Source organism: Chinchilla lanigera, unplaced genomic scaffold (assembly GCF_000276665.1).
Source record: "Chinchilla lanigera isolate Chin_1 unplaced genomic scaffold, ChiLan1.0 scaffold00037, whole genome shotgun sequence".
Lineage (NCBI taxonomy): Eukaryota > Metazoa > Chordata > Mammalia > Rodentia > Chinchillidae > Chinchilla > Chinchilla lanigera.
The window spans coordinates 8565236-8584875 of record NW_004955438.1 but is presented as its reverse complement, the minus strand read 5'-3'; the positions used below and the strand labels follow the sequence as shown (position 1 = coordinate 8584875).

At 43.9% G+C, this 19640-nt stretch overlaps 1 protein-coding gene across 8 annotated transcripts in view; it reads right to left on the bottom strand.

Annotated features, from left to right (window-relative positions):
- The window catches only part of Flrt2 (fibronectin leucine rich transmembrane protein 2), a 90877-nt gene extending 71320 nt beyond the window's left edge, over positions 1-19557 (bottom strand). For 2 of the 8 annotated variants that reach the window (XM_013517212.1, XM_005390243.2), the window contains exons 1-2: positions 15596-15724; positions 6796-6888 (exon numbers count right to left, since the gene is read on the bottom strand). The gene's annotated coding sequence lies outside the window, so the exon portion shown is untranslated. Of the gene's footprint in view, positions 1-6795; positions 6889-8741; positions 8811-9729; positions 9752-15595; positions 15725-18946 lie in introns of those variants that run through there. The other 6 variants (XM_013517213.1, XM_005390246.2, XM_005390244.2 and 3 more) reach the window with 5 other exon arrangements.
- Positions 19558-19640: the final 83 nt, after the last annotated feature.

Genomic DNA, 19640 nt, shown 5'->3' with positions numbered 1-19640 from the left:
TATATATATATATATAAAATCAAGTTTAAGCTCTATTGCTAATTTGCTTTAGGTTAAGAAAAAAATGTACTCTACAGATCCTTCTTTATCTTCTAACGCTGCATTGCCACATTATTGATAAGACTTTAAACTGGAACTTAGATAAAAGCTAAAAAACATCACTGCCTTCCATCTAAGAACCAGAAAAAATGTTTAAAAGTATAACTTTGCTTGATTATGCAATTTGGATAGAAAATACCTTAGTAGCTTTGGATGATATTAATATTGTGCAAAAAAAACAAAAATATTCATTAGCTAATTGTAATGACATTGGTCACTCATACTGAATAAAATGAAATGTGTCCCATACCACATCTTATTTTCCACAATGTGAAGTAGGTGGAATGAATTCACACAGATTGGCTTTTTCTGTAACCTTTTTTGCAACGGCTCTCATTTTTTCTACCTGGCTCCTAATAGACATTCCCTAGGGTCCTCTAAGAGTAAATGTTCATTCTTAGAAGCTCTGTTGAGAATTCCACCTAGTGGAAGCACTCATAGCCTTGTCCTTAAAGAATACATGGTGAATGTTGCTATTTTCTCATGTAGAGTGACAAGCTGCAATTTAATAGAAAAATTCTTTTTTCTCTTGTTGATAAGCCTAACTCCTTCATAGGCAGTTATTTTTAAGACCACTTTGCTTGGGTAATTCCTTTCTAATAATTCTGATCTACACTATTTTTGAGATGGTGAAACGACTGGAAATAATACCCCCTTGAAAGGAGAGTGATTTATTTAAGGGTTCTTCAACAATGAGTGTCTTCATTGAGACAGAGTGGTGACTATTTCCAAAATAATTTATCCTCTTCTAGACCTACAAATAAATAGTTTGGAAAAAATTAGGCAAGATGCAAGTGTGACTCCACAGAGAGATCCTCGAGGAAAACAGTAACAGCGTTACAGAGCTGTCTTATCTATGCAGAGAAAAAATAGCTGTTTATAAGCCACAACATGCATATTGTTTCAAGTTGGATGACAGGAGGAAGGGCGCAAAAGCACACTGGAATTTGATTTGCGCCAGATGTCACATAACCTGTACGTCAAGGATGGCCCTGTAAGTACTTTTATTGCAACTTAGAAATTGAGAAAGCAGATCCCAAGATGAAGAAACATGCTCAAATAATTCTTTCTGGCTGAGGCAGAACCAGGGTCCAAATCCAGCCTGCTTAAATCCAAACTCCCCAGCCTTCTCTCTCCCCGACCCCATGTCTTGATACAGAACTTCCTTCTTATTATGGAGATAATAAAAAGCATGTGATTACTGTATTTTTCAAAACATTCAGATGTCCTCAAAGATTACAACGAGTTGGAGTCTATGGTTTTTCAATATCACAAGCATCTCTTTCAGAATAAACTACCACACCACTAATTTTGGCTATCAAGCCTCGGTTATAAGAATCCAATTCAACATAATCAAGTTCTAATGGCTCTGATTATTTCTATTTGCTTTTGCCTAGAGGCTTGGAAAGAGTACAGGTTTTACAAATATAAACAGAGGACTCATGATGCAGTTGGAATGTTCTACCTTCCTGTTTTGAAATCAAGAGACCGCACTGCTTTGAAAAAGTATTCCATGGAGAGAACAAAGGAATCTTTTCTATTAGATCATTTCAAAAATCGTATACCTCAGTTATTTGTGCAACTTCATAAATATTCATTTATTCAATATTTAAAACCTGATGGGAATAAGAACATATAAGGATGGCCACAGCACTGGAACATTTGTGAGTTTCTCAGAGGCAAGTTGCGGATAGACACGTCAGTTGAGTTCCACTCCTCATTTATTAGACATGGTCTCTGCCCTCAATGAGCTGTCAGAGTATGGAGACAAAATATTTGCTGAAATTTTATACCCAGATTAAGCCTACTATAAATATAAAAGTAATGGCATACCCTAAATTTATTTCTGAAAGAGGAAAAATAACTTTCTTTGGAAAATTAAGAAAAAACTTTAGCAGGAGGTACTTGAGTGTCAGACTCTGGAGTTCAGACAAAATCCCATAAGGAATGAGGAGTAATATTAGGGACATGGGGACAAAAAGGGTCATGTTGGTGTTGTGCAGGTGAGGGAAAGGAGATGAGAGGAAAGCAAATATATGTGAGTTTCATGACAACAGCCACAAGCAGCAGGAATGTGAGAAAGGCAAGGGGGACATGACTGTTTTTCAAAATGCATAAAACCTGTGATAGAAAACTTGAAGGAGAATGCAAAGAGGACAAAGATGACTCACAGGAGGGGTCTTAGTCACCATATCTTGTTTAGTAGAGAAGTGTGAGTTAAGCACGGGTAGAACTTTAATGAGAACTGATTAGGAGAATCTATAATATACTGGCACTGATTTCCAGAACATTCCAGGGAGCTTGACATGTGCAATAAGGAGGGCAGACAGGCAGCAGCCCACACTGACCTTTCGAGGGTGCACACAGCCCACACAAACCAGGCAGCCACTTCCAGTAGAAATCACACTGGTTTTCTCATGGTTAATTTACATGGTCAGAGCACTTCTCACTAGAGACTTCAAGGAGCAAATGTATAGATTTTACCCATTGCACAGCCCTAAGTAAAAACACCACAGAATTTACCAGAGAACCAAAGAAAGCTAGGAAGTCTCTCCAGAAACTGCTCCCACACCTGGGCACCACAAGCTGTCAGAAACAACTCCACCATGGAGCCCATTTAGACCAACCCAGCTCACAAATAATCTATAGTTTCTTCTTGACAGATTCAGGGGATATGGTGACGAAGGAACAAAGAAACAGCAGAAGTCACAATCTATGGTCCTAAGAAAAGTGAATGGATGAAGGAATGGACTACTTAATTTCAGCAGTATTGACAATATTTACATGTGGAGCATATGGGAAAATAACTGACGGTCTTCATTACCATCCTGGAATTGAAAAAACATGACTATTATACATGCACAGAAGAATGCATCAGCAGATAGTCAAAAAGGAAGGAATTATTAAAAATCCAGTTCAACAGAGTGATGACTTGAACGGTTATACCACGCCTCTTTTCAAATTATCAGTGTAAAACTAGCCTTTCCAACCCCATTTCTGGGCCATTTTTTTACCCAATAAAAGTCTACGGCTGCAGCAATTACATAGATTTAGAGAAGAAGCAAATATGACCTATTTATAACATCGTCAATTCCACATTATTCCCAGGCCTTCTCGGAGACTACACTCTTTATGCTATTATCTGCCCTCTGGTCATTTCATTGCCCATTATCACCTCCACTGGGAAAAAGAGGTGAATCTGAAATCAATCCATTTAACTATTTATTAGTATTGCTGGTAAGAGGATAATGGAGAAGAATGGAAAGTCATCTTACAATAAACATAGTCCTTAATTCACTAGGCATTTTCTGGAGGCTTTCCTGAGTATTGAAAATGTACTAGAAGTTGTCACATTTTATTTTCAAGTTAGCAATTCTCTTCATGATCCCTATTTTACAGAAGTACATTGAGGGGCTCAAGGATCTGTTTCACTCAACAAAGGCAGACTGTAGCATGATTCCTTAGGCACTTATCTGTTAGAGCAGTTAAATATATGAGCTGGAACACTGCTGAACAGTTTTTCATTCATGCTTACTGGACAGCAAGCCATTCCTCCTGGATTTGATTTTTAAGCAAAGGATAAATAAACTCTAGAGTTGACTCAGGAAGTCGTGCAGTGCATATCTGTCCTATAAAGACAATAAACAATAACTATAAAGTACAATATACAACTTTATTTCAGTTTACCTGTGTGCAAAATGGAGATATTAGTAGCATTAATCAGCAGAATCTGCTTTACAGGGGTTTTGTGAAAATTTAAATGTCATAATATGTATAAACTACATAAACCAACTCTAAAAAAAACTATGTTCAATACTAGTATTGTTAACCATTAATCATTGTTGTTATCATTATTGATCTTCTGGATGAAGATGTGGCCTTGTTAACAGTCAGGATGATTCAAGAATCAGATAGCACACTGTTCTTAAAGTCTCCAAAGTTAATATGAAGAACCTGGGCTGGTGTAAGCTCCCAATACGTAAGGAGAGAGACTTACTCAAATCACCTCACATGTCACCCCTGTCTTTCTCGCTGGAGTGGAAAAGTGTTGCCTACATATCAACAGCTCAGAAGGAAACAAGGGCCAAGGAGCATATTAAAATATATCCCATGCTTTTTCTGCCACTGAAAACTGCTGAAAAGTGGGAGGGGCGATGGAATATGTTTAGGGTTCATTTACAACATACCACTTGCTCGCAGGTCACCTCTGTCTATCAATTCTTAACTTAACTTTGCTAAAAGTAGCAATGTGCTGTTAGAATTGACTTTTGGTCAATAAGAAAGGCCAACCTAAAGGCCAGCCTCTACAACCACCATGATTACTGGTTTGATCATATCAAACCATGTAAGTTTAGAATTTAGTCAAACCTTTGCATGCCCTTTGTTGTACTTGAGGTCAAAGCAGCCTAGTTGAACCCTGCTTTGTAGAGACGGAGTGACTAGAGAGTTAGGAGTTCTAATGTTCTCTCTGGAGGGCCTGGGCTCCTCAGAGGAATAATCAGGAAATAATACACCCAGGGTAAAATAAAAAAAACAAAGAGCAAAAAAATGAGAGAAAAAGCACAAATTTTCACAAGTTCTTTGCTCCCTTCTATTTTGCCAAGACAGATGTACAAAGTGAGTGCTATGTGGTAAATGTTTCATCCTATAGGGCAATAAAACGCATCTGTGTGAGCACTTACTTAATTGGCAGCTTTATTTGGTGCCAGGAAAGATACAATATGAAGTGAAATTATTTATTCTGTAAGTAGTTCTATCTAGTGTGGCATCTCAGTCACCTCGTGTGCAGTTTGGGGAGCCTGAAGCTGATCAGTGTTGGGTCACCCAGCTGGCAATTGCCCAACAAACTTGCTTAGAGTTGAGGTAGAAAGGCGATGGTTTTATTTCTTCCCACTGGGCAACCCATCTCTGGGAATGAGAAAGTACTTCTCAGGTAACACTAGATTATAAAGATCTTGTCTACCTGGGCAGACTTGTGCAATTGCAAACTTTTGTTTTTGCATGTATGCAGAGCCCCGTGCACATGGGCACTTTCTTAGTGCCAGGGAGACATGATGAGCCAAAGTTCCTTGAATCTGGTGGGTAGGACAGACATCACAACGTAATACCCATTACCAGAGAGCAGAGACAGGGGTTCTGCAAAGCTCTGAACAAAATGCTATGGCAGCTTAAAGAAAGGAGTGATTACTTTCAACAGGGAGGGAAGGTGGCATCCATGGGGGTCTTAAGGAAAAAGAGTCTGCCAAAAGGAGAGGAAGCAGGAAACTTCGTGTATAAAGGATAAGCAGGGTGCAAAAGGCTGAGGATTAGCACAGCTCTGTATGCCTTCTGGAGAACATGGGTTCCCTGCACAGAAGAGGTGCTTAGGAACATGGGATGAGCGCTGGTTTGAGACCAGATGCTCACAGAGCTCATGTGACAACACATTCAGACGAGCTTCATCCAGAGAAACAGGACATTCAAAGAGGTAAGTGACTAAAAAAATAGAACGCTATTTGTGTTATTTTTATGACATTAGCTCTGTAAACACCAAAATCATGATGATAGATAGGGGAGCTCAAGGGTAGGGGACAACAGGGGACCTGGTGGTTACCAAGAGGGAAGCTCATCCTGGTACCTGACCCCTCTGCAGGTTCTTTTCTGCAAGAGTGAAGTTTAGCTGAACAATATTCCCTAAGTGGTGAAACACACTAACAAAATACTCTCAGAAATTCACAAGTGATTTTCATTTAGATGACTATACCAAAAGCTAAATCTCTGGGTCAGAAAAAAATTTTTCTGAAAATTATCCAGGTCAATAATTTCTAATCTTGGGGCTTTGAAGAATCCACAGCCCTGAGCTCCACTGAGGCCTCCGTAAATCCAAATCTCCAGGGCTAGGCTGAGACAGCTGTATTTTTAACCAGGTCCTCCAGTTAATTAAAATAAATGAGTGAAGTTTGGGAAGGAGAGACTACAAGCTGACTCATCAGACTTCTGTGTGAGTGGGGATAGGGTCTTTGAAAATGTATCCCAAACACCTAAGAGGAAACAGTATGGTACCTGGCACCAGGCAAGGACCCAACTACTGCCTAGTCCCTTGGTCCATGCTCCTGACCTGAATGGATGCCTGTGTAGCATTCCTTGGAGAATAAGATTATTAGAATGGAGTTTTAAATTCCATTGCTGTCAGCACTACTGCACTTGTTCCTTACCCATTTGGGTAAAAACAATATTTTTCAAAAACCATTTCCCAAAGAATTTTAATCTCTCTTACATTTTCTAAAGTAGCAAAACAAGGTCTTATTGTTTTCTGTTGAGTTTCAGAAGCTACTTACTAAGATGTTAACAGCTTATAAAATATACTCTAGTGCCGGCTTCTTGCTATTCCACTTTGATTAATTACATGCATTTATATCACATTATATATTCTGTGATCTTCACAGGAAAAGCTATTGTGTTTTCCAACTTGGAGACCTTGAGTATACCTAAGGTCTTCTTAAAGTGTCCTACATCAATAAATTTACAGATGAGTACTTTTTTTAAAAGTAAATCTCAGTTATTGACTAGAGTGCAGAAATTATACTATATGTTTTTGATGATAATGATAGATTAATTGCATATTTTGCTAGTGCATTGGACCAGTGATTATTTGTTTGGAAGTTTTTGGTATAAAAGCAGAAAGAAGCTCCTTTATTTACATTAGCTGAAAATTACCTTCTGAAGGAAATATTTCCACACTGGACTGGTAAACCAACAGCAACATTCCACTTCTAATGCCTCCCATTATATAAGCAAGGTACAACCATTCTGTAAGGACAGAATAAGCATTAAGTAAGCATAACAATAATTTATGTGTTAATCTTCTACAATAAAATGTTTTCATGACTGCCAAGAGTCATGTATGCAGTGAATTGTGTGAAGCAAGTGTTTAAAATTCGCTTGGATAAAAATCTCTGCACCTTGGCAAAGACATAACAACCACAGCTCACCGTGCTAGGTCTTTGTCTAGACACACGACTCCACACAAATCATAGACACTGGTCCTCCGTGGAAGGATACATTTCGGTGACCAAGGGCGGGTGCAGACAAAACTTTCAATTAGCAAAGATGATGTTTCCAATGAAGGAAAAAATGTCAAGTTCGGCAGGACCTGTCTGAGCCCACTTTTTGATGTCCCTACTTGAGAGAGAGAGAGCTTCTTCTCCTTTCACTCTTCTCTTTTCCCTGGTTCCCTCTTGAGCGATCATCTCACATTACACACCACTAGCTAGCTGTACGCGCATTTCATTGCTGCATGAATTGCTTATTTCCTCTCTTGCCCTTTTCATGTTCTGTTAGGCACATGAACAATGGAACCATTTTGTGGAAAAAGCTGTGTCATGTTCAACAAGTCAAAAGCCTTCTTCTGGTTTCCAGGGAAATGATAAAAATATTTGTAGGCAATAAAGGTGATATAAGGGAATAGATAGCATTTTGGGGACAAGGTGACCTGTAGTCGTGTAGTCAGCATTTATTAAGCCAGTCCTTTGTGCTGATATTTTCCATAATTATCTTAGAAAAATAGCTTTGTGAGTAGAAAATATTTTCTACATTGTTGTCTTTCTGTTTTTTTCTTTTTCTTTTCGTATTGTTTTTGTGGGGCTGGGGATTGAGTCCAAGACCCGCTCATGCTAAACAAGTGCTCCTCCACAAGCTATGATGCTGGGCCTCTCCACGTTCTAGTTGAAACAAGGACTAAAGACATTTAAAAATTTGGTCCCGTTTATAAAGTGAACAAGAGCCAGAGGCAGCAATAGAACCTGAGACTCTCTCCCTCCAAATGTAGTTCTTTTCACAAATAATATGCACTGGAGATGCTATAACAGTGTTGCCTGCACTGTTTTCCATCATGTATAAGTGAGAGATGCAGTTGTACCTGTATTTCGCTCTCCTCAATAGCCTGTTATCCTTAAGTGGAGGGGCTCTGCCTTACCTACGTTTGCACTCTTCAGTCTTACTGTAGGTCTGAGCCTGGAGTCTATGCCTGCTACATGGTAAAGGCTACCGATCATCTCATGAATTCATGAGTAATGTTTCTTCAACACCTTCTGCTCCTACAGAAATAAGATCTTTATCAGGACCACACCAATGACACAGACGTCTATTCTCTGGTTCCATTTTGTTGTTTTCTTCATTTAAAGTTTCCTTAATCTCCAATTTAAAATAAGTCAGATTATCTCATTATTTTATTATATCAAAGAGATAGGGGCTAAATTAGATTAGCACCGCCCAGCTGTAAGGGGAAGCAACCCTCCCTCTTCATGTATCTCAATCTTAAATCTGTGCATTTCAAAGGTAGACACAAACACACTCTAAATCCCCATGCATATGCCTACAGATACTTCTCATTGTATTAGCAGAACTCCTCAGAGTAACAGAGAACATTATCTTTCTTAAAATAGTATTACATCATTCAACAATGCCAGAACAAAAAGATACTTAGATTAATTTTGTCCAGCTATGAAAGTAATTTTTCATGTTAAAATAAATTTCTATGGCTATGTACTTTACAGTGGACTACAAAACACCAATCACCTGAAAAAAATAAAAGCAAGTTTCAGAACTTTCAAAAATAACAAATCAGAAATGGAAGGGAACATTGTTGGATAAAGATTTGGTACCTCACATCAGTGACTGAAATATTCATTCTGATCAAGAATCACAGCCTAATCATGTTCACACATTTTCAAGATGCATGTTTCACATATGCAAGTGTTTTGGAAGCCTTCCCCTAAGCAACATGAAACAATTAAGAGTTAACCTTTACCAAGGCCTAAATTTATACAAATTAGCAAATTTAATAGGCACAATCACTTTTGGAACACTTAAAATTAAGTGTCTCACATCTAACTGTAAAAATACAACTGAACAAAATGTACAGAAAATGGAAAAAGCCTTTCCACTAGAGTCTAGTGATACTAGTACCATGAAAATAAGACATACCTTTGGAATCCATATCGGGATCCTAATATATCAAATCTTTATACTCCTTGCCAACACACTGAAGAGGTGGTGTTTTACATCAGTCTGCCTTATTTTGCAAAACAAACTTTTTTTAAATCATCAAATTTTCTGTTGAAATTGTTTTTTAAAAACAGGTAACGTATGTGGCTAAATTTTAAATCCTGAAAGAGAAGCCATATACTGGGCGTGGCAGCACATGCCTCTGATCCCAGCACTCAGGAGGCTGTGGCAGTAGGGTCCCTGTGAGTCCAAGCCAGCCTGAGCTACTTAAGTGAGTTCAAGGCCAGCATGAACTGCTTAGTGAGAACCTATCCCTCCAAAACAAAACAATAACAATAACAACAATAACAACAACAAAAAAAACAGAAGCCACTTTATTTCAGGGAATATTGATGAAATTCCTTTCATAAAAGGTCCTCAGTGGAAATTGTTTACAATAAATTCAGTTCTCATCAGCAAAACAAAGTTTCAAGGAAGGATAGTTGAAGCCTTCAACTCAACCCACCCTAATTCTCCTTTATGCTGCAAAAGGATTCAGCATTTGCAAGTACAACAACATCACAAAGGATGGTAGCTATCATTAGATGAATGCAAAAAGATTCTATGAAGTGCCAAGAGGTACAACAGAAGTTGGATCAAACTCACAAGCAAAGCTCCTGAGGGGCAGGGTCCTCAGTTTAACTTGCCATCTAAAATAAAAATAGCCTATATCAGCATAAGGCATTATACAGTGAGAAATGTTATCGACTTCAATAAGGCCTCTTTATAAGAATATCACACACTATTGTTATTGAGACAGTTTCACACACATTAATCTTATCTGACCCCTCACCAACTCTGCTGAGCTCTGCAGAGAGGAAATTAACTCTCTGGGAGATTAAGCCATTCATACAAGGTTGAATATAGGAAACGACTACGGTGAAATGAATATGCAGATTTTCTTTGCTTTTCTCCAAAACATTCCTTCTACTTCTCACCTAACCACCATGGTCAAGGGGGCCGAATGCCAACCTCATAAAATTATTACGAACACACAAACTTGTAATGTCATGCAATGTTGGTAAAAGTGAATTCTTTTATTGTAAATCTACATATTTCCATCATCACCATAATAAAAACATCCAACTTTGATAATTCAGGGTGGGTTTGTAAAGCAAGAATTAAACCGTACCAGGAGATTTCTCCATCTATGTAATAAAATGTCAAATAAATGTTCATCATGAACTCAATATAGTCTTAGTCCTTAATTTCTTTGTTGCTCCATTGACCTGGTCAGAAGCTAGGTGGGTAGGGCTTTCAACTGCAGAGACAGATCTGAAGAATAGAATTGTTTATGGGAGAACTAAACAACACAAGGGTTGGTGTGTATAGAGGGGGATAGGAATGTGTTTTGAAATCAATCTTAAAAGGAGCTCTCTGTATCTTCTATGGCCAATATTCATCCAAATTTTTCCCCTGCTCTCTCATGTCCTCTTTAGCATGTCTGATGAGTTTTACAATTCCCTGAATTATTTCCTTCTTTTAAGTACTTGAGTGCACATTCTGGAGCAGTGAGAGAGAAAACTCTCACAGAGGCAGTTTTGACATTGGACTCTCATGAAAGTGACATTCATAGGCAGCTGAGACTAAGAGTGACACCAGCATGTGAACCTATTTCAGGACTGATATGTGTCTGATGTTTTCCATTCAGCCCCAGGCACGTGACCTCTGTGGACTGCAATGGGCAGGACATTCATGACCACACTGTAGGATCCAATGTTCTTTCAGTCCCTGTTAAAGGTGGTTTCAATGTTCTGAGGCCTCATTGCACCTATGGACTTGAGCATCAGACATTTTCCAGTGGGTTTAGAACCAAAAGCCCTCAGGTTCTTCAAAGGTGCATGTGGAGATTCTTTCATCTCTATCTTGAAAGTTCTAATGAAGAGAACTGAACACAACAATATGACCCGTGGACTGAGCAGAAGAGATCTTTTTTCCAAGTTTCTCGCACATTCTCTCTAAAACAACCTGGAAAGAAAGTGAAGGTAAAAAAGTAAAGAAAAGAAAAGTAAAAAAATCTCAGCTCAGTTGGCTCTAATGAACACGTAATGGCTAACAGCTCCAGAGATTTATTTTGTGAATGCTTCCAAAACTGGCTGAGGTCTTTAACCACTAAGCTGCCAGGAAAACTATATCCTTATGAAGTATTAGCAGAATAACTGACCAGTGTTTGAGAGTCATGAATGTGGCCTTTTGACTTTCCAAATTATATGAGGATATTTTCTTTGACCTTCCCTTATTACAGATCGGTAACAACCACACTGCTTTGTTCGGGCAGCTCAGGACACATGGCCCTGCATGCTTTTGTGGAAACACATCCCACATTAAATTAAGTTAGAGGTGGTATTTGAAAAATAAATAAATAACGGAGTTCCAATTCACTGCAAATGATACAGGAGACCAGTAAGTGAGAAGGCTACAAGAGAACGACCCCTTTTAGAAAGATGTTTTACAGGGCTTTTTCTGCATCATTAACTCTTCTGAAATCCTGAACATAACATGATGAATTTCCCTAAAAAGTAGCTACTGTTTAATTTTGAATCACTTCAAAGAGCCACAGCAGAAGGAATCAAAGAAAACCAAAAGACCAGTAGATGCAAAATTTGCCGAGAAAGAGAGAGAGAGAGTGAAAAAGCCATGAACTTTCTAACAGATTTGAAACATGTACTCAAAATACCACTGATTATTTTGCTAATACAGTGTTTTACTGTTTCATGCCACTGAAGTGGGTCTCTGTATTCATCAGAACACAGGATATTTTTATTACAATATTTGTATCATAGTGCTTAAAAAAGGAACATACTCAAAACCTTGAAAAGAATCTCTGTCTGAAAAATGATTCTTGGGGTGTGTGTGTATGTGTGTTTTACTATAAACAGATACTTAATTAGAGGTCCTTTATTACTGCAACGAGTAACAACATGCCTATACTTCTACTCCCAACACGTACTCGCAGAAGAAAATACAGTTTCACAAAAGCACAGAAATGTGGAGTACTGTAAGGGTAGGAAAGTTGGCTGAGCTACTATAAGGGTTGTTTAACCTCAGTAATAACAATAGCTGGTCTTCTAAAAAATTTTTTGCTTAAAATCTGCCCAAGGGAAAAGAAAGAAAACCTCCTTAAAATTCCATATACCCAAATACCACTACATCAAAAACCATCTGGAAAATGTCAGATAATGGTATCCACCCACCTAAAAAATTCAGTGAAGTTAGCATTTAGAATAATCAACTAAAATTGAAATTTCTATTGGAATATGCTCAGAAAACAAAGGAATCAGATTTTACAAGGCTCTTTAAAAAGGACCATGTGTTTACAAATACCCTACACACACTCCACCTGGTCCCTGATCACCACCAGAAGTTCAGAACAGAAGCAGAGCTGAAGTTAAAGACATACATGCAGCTACTATGAAGTCTAGTTACCACATATATGTTCTAAGCCCGGCTCGAGTTTCCCCTGTTATGTAAGCACTTAGGGGCAATAAAATTTCACTAACGTTCAGCAGCTTTGTGAGTCTCCAAACAACAGTCTATCCAGCTATACAACCCTTTTACTGCCAGTGGACGGCACTGGTGTTTTATTTATGTGCAGCGTATTGTTGATACTATATAGAGAAACCATTTAGTGGACTTTATTAGCCCATCACATTTTACTACTGATATTAAATAATATTAGCCTTACTGAACTCGGTGCTAAAAAATCAAATTAGGAAAACTGAAACATGGAAATGTTCAGAAAGAACTAAGATGCTGATGGGTTTTCCCCTCAGAATGTCTGCAGACTGATGAGAAGGGAGACAAACAATACGTATTCACTTCTCACAGATAGAGGTCACTAATGGACTGAATTTGAGTCACTGTGGCAGAAACCACAAAGTTATCCAAGCAATCCAGTGAAAAATGAACTTAAATTAAAATTAAAGGTACCAAAAGGTGATTATCCTGACAGGTATGACCTGAATAAGAGTAATATTCCATAACCTCGACCTCTCTTGAATCCTCTAAACAGATAGCCTAACTAAAAGACACTGGGTACCCTGCACGGGTATAGTTCTTTTACTTCAGATGCTGCTGATGGCAGAAGGAGCAATTTCTTCCTGCAAAGTACACCTCAGAAGAGTCACAATAAATGAGATGCTCACGTTGGGTCTCTATAGAGTGAGGAGGCTTCTGAACTTGGACAACCCTAACGCCTTCCTTGAAACCACAACTGCAAATTGAGAAAATACGAGATTACTTCAGGGAGATGCATCTAAATCCTAAATCAAACTCTTCAGCAGGACAGAATATAAATGTAACTGGGCATCAGAGATGGTTCAAATTAGATCCAGCTGGTCAAAGTCAAACCCGGATAAGATCACATCATCTGAAACTTAGCATACAGGAAAAGCCGCGACTGCCTTGGGGACACCAGGATGGTCCAGGATGAAATCATTTGGAATCTGCTTTCTTTGGTTAAAAGCATCCCCTGGAATTTCAAAAACTGCAATGAAACTGCTGGAGTGTTAAGACATGGGCATTAAAAAAAAATACCATACTAGCATTCTTTCCATGCTAGGCTTGTAATAGGTTCTGCTACAGTACAGCTGGTCCAATTCTTTTTACAGTTCCATGTACTTACTGGCAGGGACACGGAATAATGTTTGAAATCTCATCTTCCAGCCTCCTCCAGTCACAGGTATTTGCAACTCAACATGGCAATATGGTGTTGGGCTGTCATCCACGATTATTAAAATTTCTTAAATAGTTTAACCCTCTCCTGTTTCAGGATTTGAGGAGGGGAGAAAAAAAAAAGTTCTTCTTTCCGGAGCAAGAGGACTGTGGGGAAATATGCAACTTTTCTTGTTATTTGTGTTTTCCAGAGACTGACTGTCTTCTAACATGGTGGCCGGCTGATCATATGTATCTGGCATATGTTGCTTCATGACTTTAATAATAATAATAATAATCCAGTTGTAACATTTCATATATTGACCTAAAGTTTTACATACCTATTGCAACCATCAAATATATCCCTGGACAAATGCCAGCCTGCATTCTATTTACCTTCAATGTTTTGGGGATCCTTTCACTGGAGATTTAATAAGGTCATAAGAGTTAAGCCCACAGACAATCTGGGTCCTGATATGGAAGCAAGCTTTCATATTAGCTTTTGGCTGGGAGAAGTTAGACATAATAAATTTAGCAATAAGCCTGTGAGCTAGTGGACATGCTCCAAAGCTCCCTGAAACCCTGTGTGATTAAAGAACCTCCCAGCTGAATGGGGAGCAATAGCTCCCATTTAGAAGAGGCTTTGCATAGCAAATGCGGCATGTAAAGAAATCTAATCAGCACCTTGCACTCCTGCGTGAGCATTTACACGGATTTGTGCCTTGCACTTACTTGATTAGCTTACTGTAAGCTTTACAAAGAGATTCCCTCCATTAAAATTAATCAGAAGCTCTTGGAAACTGTTTTCCATTCACAGGAGAAGGCATGATGACTTTCCAGGTGAATTAATAACGATCATCATAATAAAGACGATAGCAGCGTGATGAAACGCAAAATTCTGCAGGGGCTGGAAGGGGCGCCGGGGAGTTGGGGTTAGAATCTTCTCTCTCCAGGAGCCAACAGCAGCTATTTTCTCAGCCTAAGAAGGCTGCTGTGGGGAAAACGTGAGTGTCTTCTCTCTGGTGCCTCCGGGCTCACTGTACACAGGAGGCCACTCACTTCCCAAGCATAGCTGGTCATCTCTACCACGGTGGGGAGGAAGGATCCGCATCCCTGCAACACCCTTTCCTGCCCCCAACACACACACACACACACACACACACACACACACACACACACACACCACACGCGCGCAGGCACACACGAGATAATCATTACAAATTACAAATTTCTACCACCAAGGACTAACATGTTTCATCTTATCCCTCAATTTAAATGTGACTTTTGAAGTTCCTATTTTATGACGCCAGAAGGTGAATGGAAAGAGATTCTGGATGTCAATTGAAAAAAAAATACATATTTCCCCCTGCTTGCAATTTTCAGGCCCCTTCCCAAATTTGTTATCCTGAACCAGTTAAATGAAGCAGACAAATGAGAAAAGGCTCAAATCACTTCTTTAAAAGAAGCTAAATGGGGAGGGGGGAGTGAAATCCATCGATCGTTTCCCCGCGTCGCGGTACACTACAAGCCCCTGGATTCACATTCCAAATTTCCAACATGGGGCACCAGCTGGGGCCTGGGGTTCTCACCCACTCCTGCGAGGGATTCACCTCCCCGCGCAGCCGGCGATCCGGTGCAGAGCGCACCCCCTGTCATCATAGATCTGCCAGCGCCAGGCACCCATCCTCAGGATCTTGAACTTCGCTTCCCTCTTACTTTCAGCCAAAACCGGGCGAGCACTGGGGGGAAAAGGAAGCTCCCGGAGGGAGCGGGGGCCAGCAGAGGGGCAGGCAGGGAGGAGGTTCGGGGCGCGCGTTACCTGCGAAGGCTGCTGAGGTCTCCTTGCAGCGCTGGGGGCAATCCCGCTCGGCGCGGCGCCCTCCCCGAGATCCAAACTTTTGCTCTGTCCTCCGGGTGGCGGGGGCGGCGGCGGCGGCTGCAAGAGCCGAGCCCGGTCGCCCGCAGCCGCGGGGCGCGGGGGAGCGGAGGCCGGAGCTTCCGAGCGGCGCGCGCCTCCCCGAAGCCTGTGTGCGCCCGGGCGCCCCGCTCGCCTCGCTCGCTCTCGCCTACGTCCCCTACGGAGCCGCGGCTTCATCTTCCCCCGTGCTCAGCCACCTCCGCCTCCGGCGCTCCGGCATGCCACTTTCTCTCGGCTCCGGCCGCCGCTGCCCCAGCCTGCGCGCTTCCTCCGCCTCCCCCTCTCCGGACCGAAAGAAGTAGGGCGAGCGGGGCAGGCGGCAGAGAGCGGCCCTCGGCGGGCGGCGCCTGCACTCCCAGCGACTGAGGGCCCGGGGCGCAGGAGAGCGCGGCGGGCTCTGCTCGCACTCCGCGCGCGGACCCCGCGGAGCCTGGGGGCGCTGGGCGGCTCCGAGCCCTGCGCCCTCCCGGCGCCGGTCCTGAGGCTGCTCCAAGCCCACTGCTGCCTCAACACGGCGCGGCCAGGCTAATGTAGGCGCTGGGGTCCCCGCCCCCGCCCCTCCCGACACCCCCAGGAGATGTTTACAGTAATGAATTCGCGGGTTCGCCTCCGCGGCTCCCGCGCTCCTCCTCTCCCCTCGTCCCCCGCGCTCTGGCGCGCGGCTCTCCTTGAGCCTCCTTTCTCTCCCGGCCTCGCTCCCTCCTTCCTCCTCGCCCTCCCTCGCGGAGTCCCTCCCACTTTTCTGGTTTAAAGAATGCTTGGGAGGAGCGGCTTCAGCCCTCAGCTTTCCTAGAGGCAAAGTCAGACTGGGCTTTTAACCCTGTGCGCCCAGGAGAGGATCGCAGAGCTCGGAGCCACCCCTGTGGGGCCCCCTTGACCCGGCGGGGGCCGCCTCTCTCCGCCTGCCCGCCGCACAGGCCCGCCCTGCCCCCGCGCTGAGGGAGAACGCCAGCATCTGAACCATGAAAGGCTATTTCCCCCGCGTCTGTTTAAGGCTGTACTTCCAGGCGGGAGGATCAATTACTTAGACTCTGAGCAATGATCGAAATGTGAGATTAAGGGTTAAAAATATAGCAAGGCTTCAACCAAAATGGCGTTATTTCAAAAGCAGACAACCTTGATGAGATGGCCCACCCCCTCCGCCCTCGGAGATTCCTTCGTCCCAGACCTATTTCTTAAAGAAACTTTAATCAGGCATATAACCCAGAGTTTGACGCGATAATTTTGAACATCGCCACTTTCTCCCACCACCCTGGCTACTCTACTGCTTGCAGAGAGCGTAGTTCTACGTCCCTGTAGGTTGCAATGGACAATCAAACATTCTGTTCTAAAGATTTAGGAAACCGGCTGGACAGCTAAAGAAGCCCAGCGTTTCTGCTGCGCAATCTCCCTGCAAAGGTTAAAGAGTAATCTAAGGAAACCTGGGGAAGGGCTCTTTCTTGGGGGCAGAGCCTGGTTTTCACCCGTTTCCTCGCTGCGCGCCCAACCTCCAGTAAGTCGCTGTCGTGTTTTAACAAGTCCGGAGAGAGGCTGAATCTGAGCAGAAGAGGGAGAAAGAGCCCGCGTCAAGCACTAGGCTGTGCCGAGACGCGCTTTCCATGTGGCCACGCAACCCGCAAGTTTGAAAGCAGCCCAGGATCAACACCCTCGGGACCGCTTTCTGGGTAAAGAGTCAGGTTGGGGCGGTGCCTGCGACAGGCTAAGGACGATTTCCGGACGCCCTCTGGCGCGACCGCACTCCGGGTCCTCGGTTCAAAGCTTGAGTCACTTGGCACCACTTCCCCGATTGTTTTTATTTCCTGCGCATCCCTGTCGTCTCCAGCACTTTCATGTACTCGAGCGCCTACGTCAATTCAAAACGACCTGGAGAAACGCCCGATGCGTCTCTCAAACCACGCACGGATCCACGAGACGCGCGCTGACACACGCGCTCACACGTGCACACACTCAGATTCACCACACTGCTCGAACTCTTGAGCGCCCGGCGAGGTTTGCAAGGCATTATGCAACGGTGACTGTAAAACGCGTTGGCTTGCATATGCATAGCCTGTCACCTCCCAAACTCAGGGTGAAGATACGTCCCCAGGGGAGGAGGGCGCACGGATGAGGGCGCTAACAGGAAGGGAGCAGACAGTGAGTGCCATCTTGCTGGGGGGTTCCAAGAGCAAAGCGCCCACGGTGACAGCAGCGGTGGCCTCGGCCTCCACCAGCCAACGCTGCCGGCTGCAGCCTCGTTTGCCCCCCGAGTTTTGCAGGAGTCCAGTGTTGGTCTAACCCGCCCCACTACCCTCTCCCGTAGTGGTTTCTTTTCCCTGGCTAGTGCCTGGTTCTCAACTTGACACCTTGATCTCGGATCTGATTGTAAAAGAAGTGACCACGCCGGCGCCGAGCGCTAGGGCGAGCTAGACTGGCCAGCGGGGCGGAAGGATCCTTCTGGGAGGCCGAGAGCCCCAGCTGGGACTCGGTGGCAGCTGGCAAGGCCTTACTGTAACCCCTCTGGGCGTCTCCCGGTCCCCGCGTTGGGCTCTGGTTGGGGGGGGGTGTTTCCCGCCGGACCCCCACGACCCACGCACGCGGAGTAGGACACGCTATTCAGGTTCAGTCTCCGGACCTCAGCGCGCCTTCTCCGCCCCCTTCCTCAGCCTGGGAAGGCGTGAGGGCCCCAGCTTTGAGACCGCCAGCCCCCGGAGGACCAGCGGGGTTGAGGAACTTGGTTTTGGAAAAAGAACCACCCTCCCCCAACTCAAAGAAAACGAATTAGCGTCCACTGCATCTTCTTAGCCGCTAATCTATCCAGGATTGCGGGCAGGGGGCGGGCTGGTGGCTTTAGATATAACCACTTGATAACGCTGGTGGCATTAAAAGCAGATGAGGAAGGGCGGTTGTTACTCTTGCAAGTTCAGAGATTTATTCTGGGAAAATGAGCCGCTAGACTCCCACAAGCCTAGGGGTTCTAGAAACGCCCAATTAGGATCGATGCGAGGAGCAGGCAAGCGGGTTTTCCGTACAACCCAGAGCTCAGTTACAAAACTCCTTAGAGAAGGTGCGTTCGACCTGCAAATAGACGTCCCCGAAATCAGGGTGCCTCTAAGAAGCCTATTCTCCTCTGGGGTTCAGAGACAAAGCCCAGAACCCCCCGCCCTGGTAACCACCCCCCACCAGTCCAGACTCCCCCAAAGAGGCGGCGTGGTGCCCACGTACTGGCACTTAGAGCGGTTGCTGGAAACTTCCCCCGGCACCGCAGTCCTTTACCTGGCGGCCGCGTCTCCTCGCAATGGGCTCATCCGAATCCGACAGGGTCGGGGAGGTGAAAAGGGAAGAAGCTGGCTCGGCAGCAGTGGGGCTCCCGGGGCATGGTATTGTTTTAGGGGTCGCCGCCAAGGTCCCTCCTGCCCATCGTTGAGAACTGCCACCCTGGTCCCCGGGCTTGGTGGACCAGGCGGAGATGCCGCCTCGCCGCTGCTGGACGCTTGCTGCTGGTAAGGGAGGTGCACCCCGAGCCGGGCCAAGTCAGTGCCTCGGAGCGGAGATAGAGATTGCAGGCACCGATGTTATCTCCAAGCGCACCTTGCTCCGCGGTGACGATGGATGATACCGAACGCGCAAGCGAAGGCGACAGGTTTCCAACATACAACTAACTACAAGGTACCCAGTCTGAGACAGTATGTTCTCTTTCCCCTCCCCCTCCTCCCCCTCCTATCAGGGAGGGAACTAACTTAACCCTATGTGCGCCCCACACTCCCCGGAGAAGCTGGAATCCACTAGGAAACCGCAGGCGGCTCCGGGGGCGAGAGCTTTGTTCACGTGCGTTCCCAGTGTGGGCCTGTAGCTGTCTAGGGCACTCGCAGGGCAAGACGCCAGGGCGGGCTCCCAGCGCCAGACTCCAGGATGGGAAGCAGCCCTTGCGTTTCATCCGGACCAGACCCAGCCCTCTTCGGAATCTTTT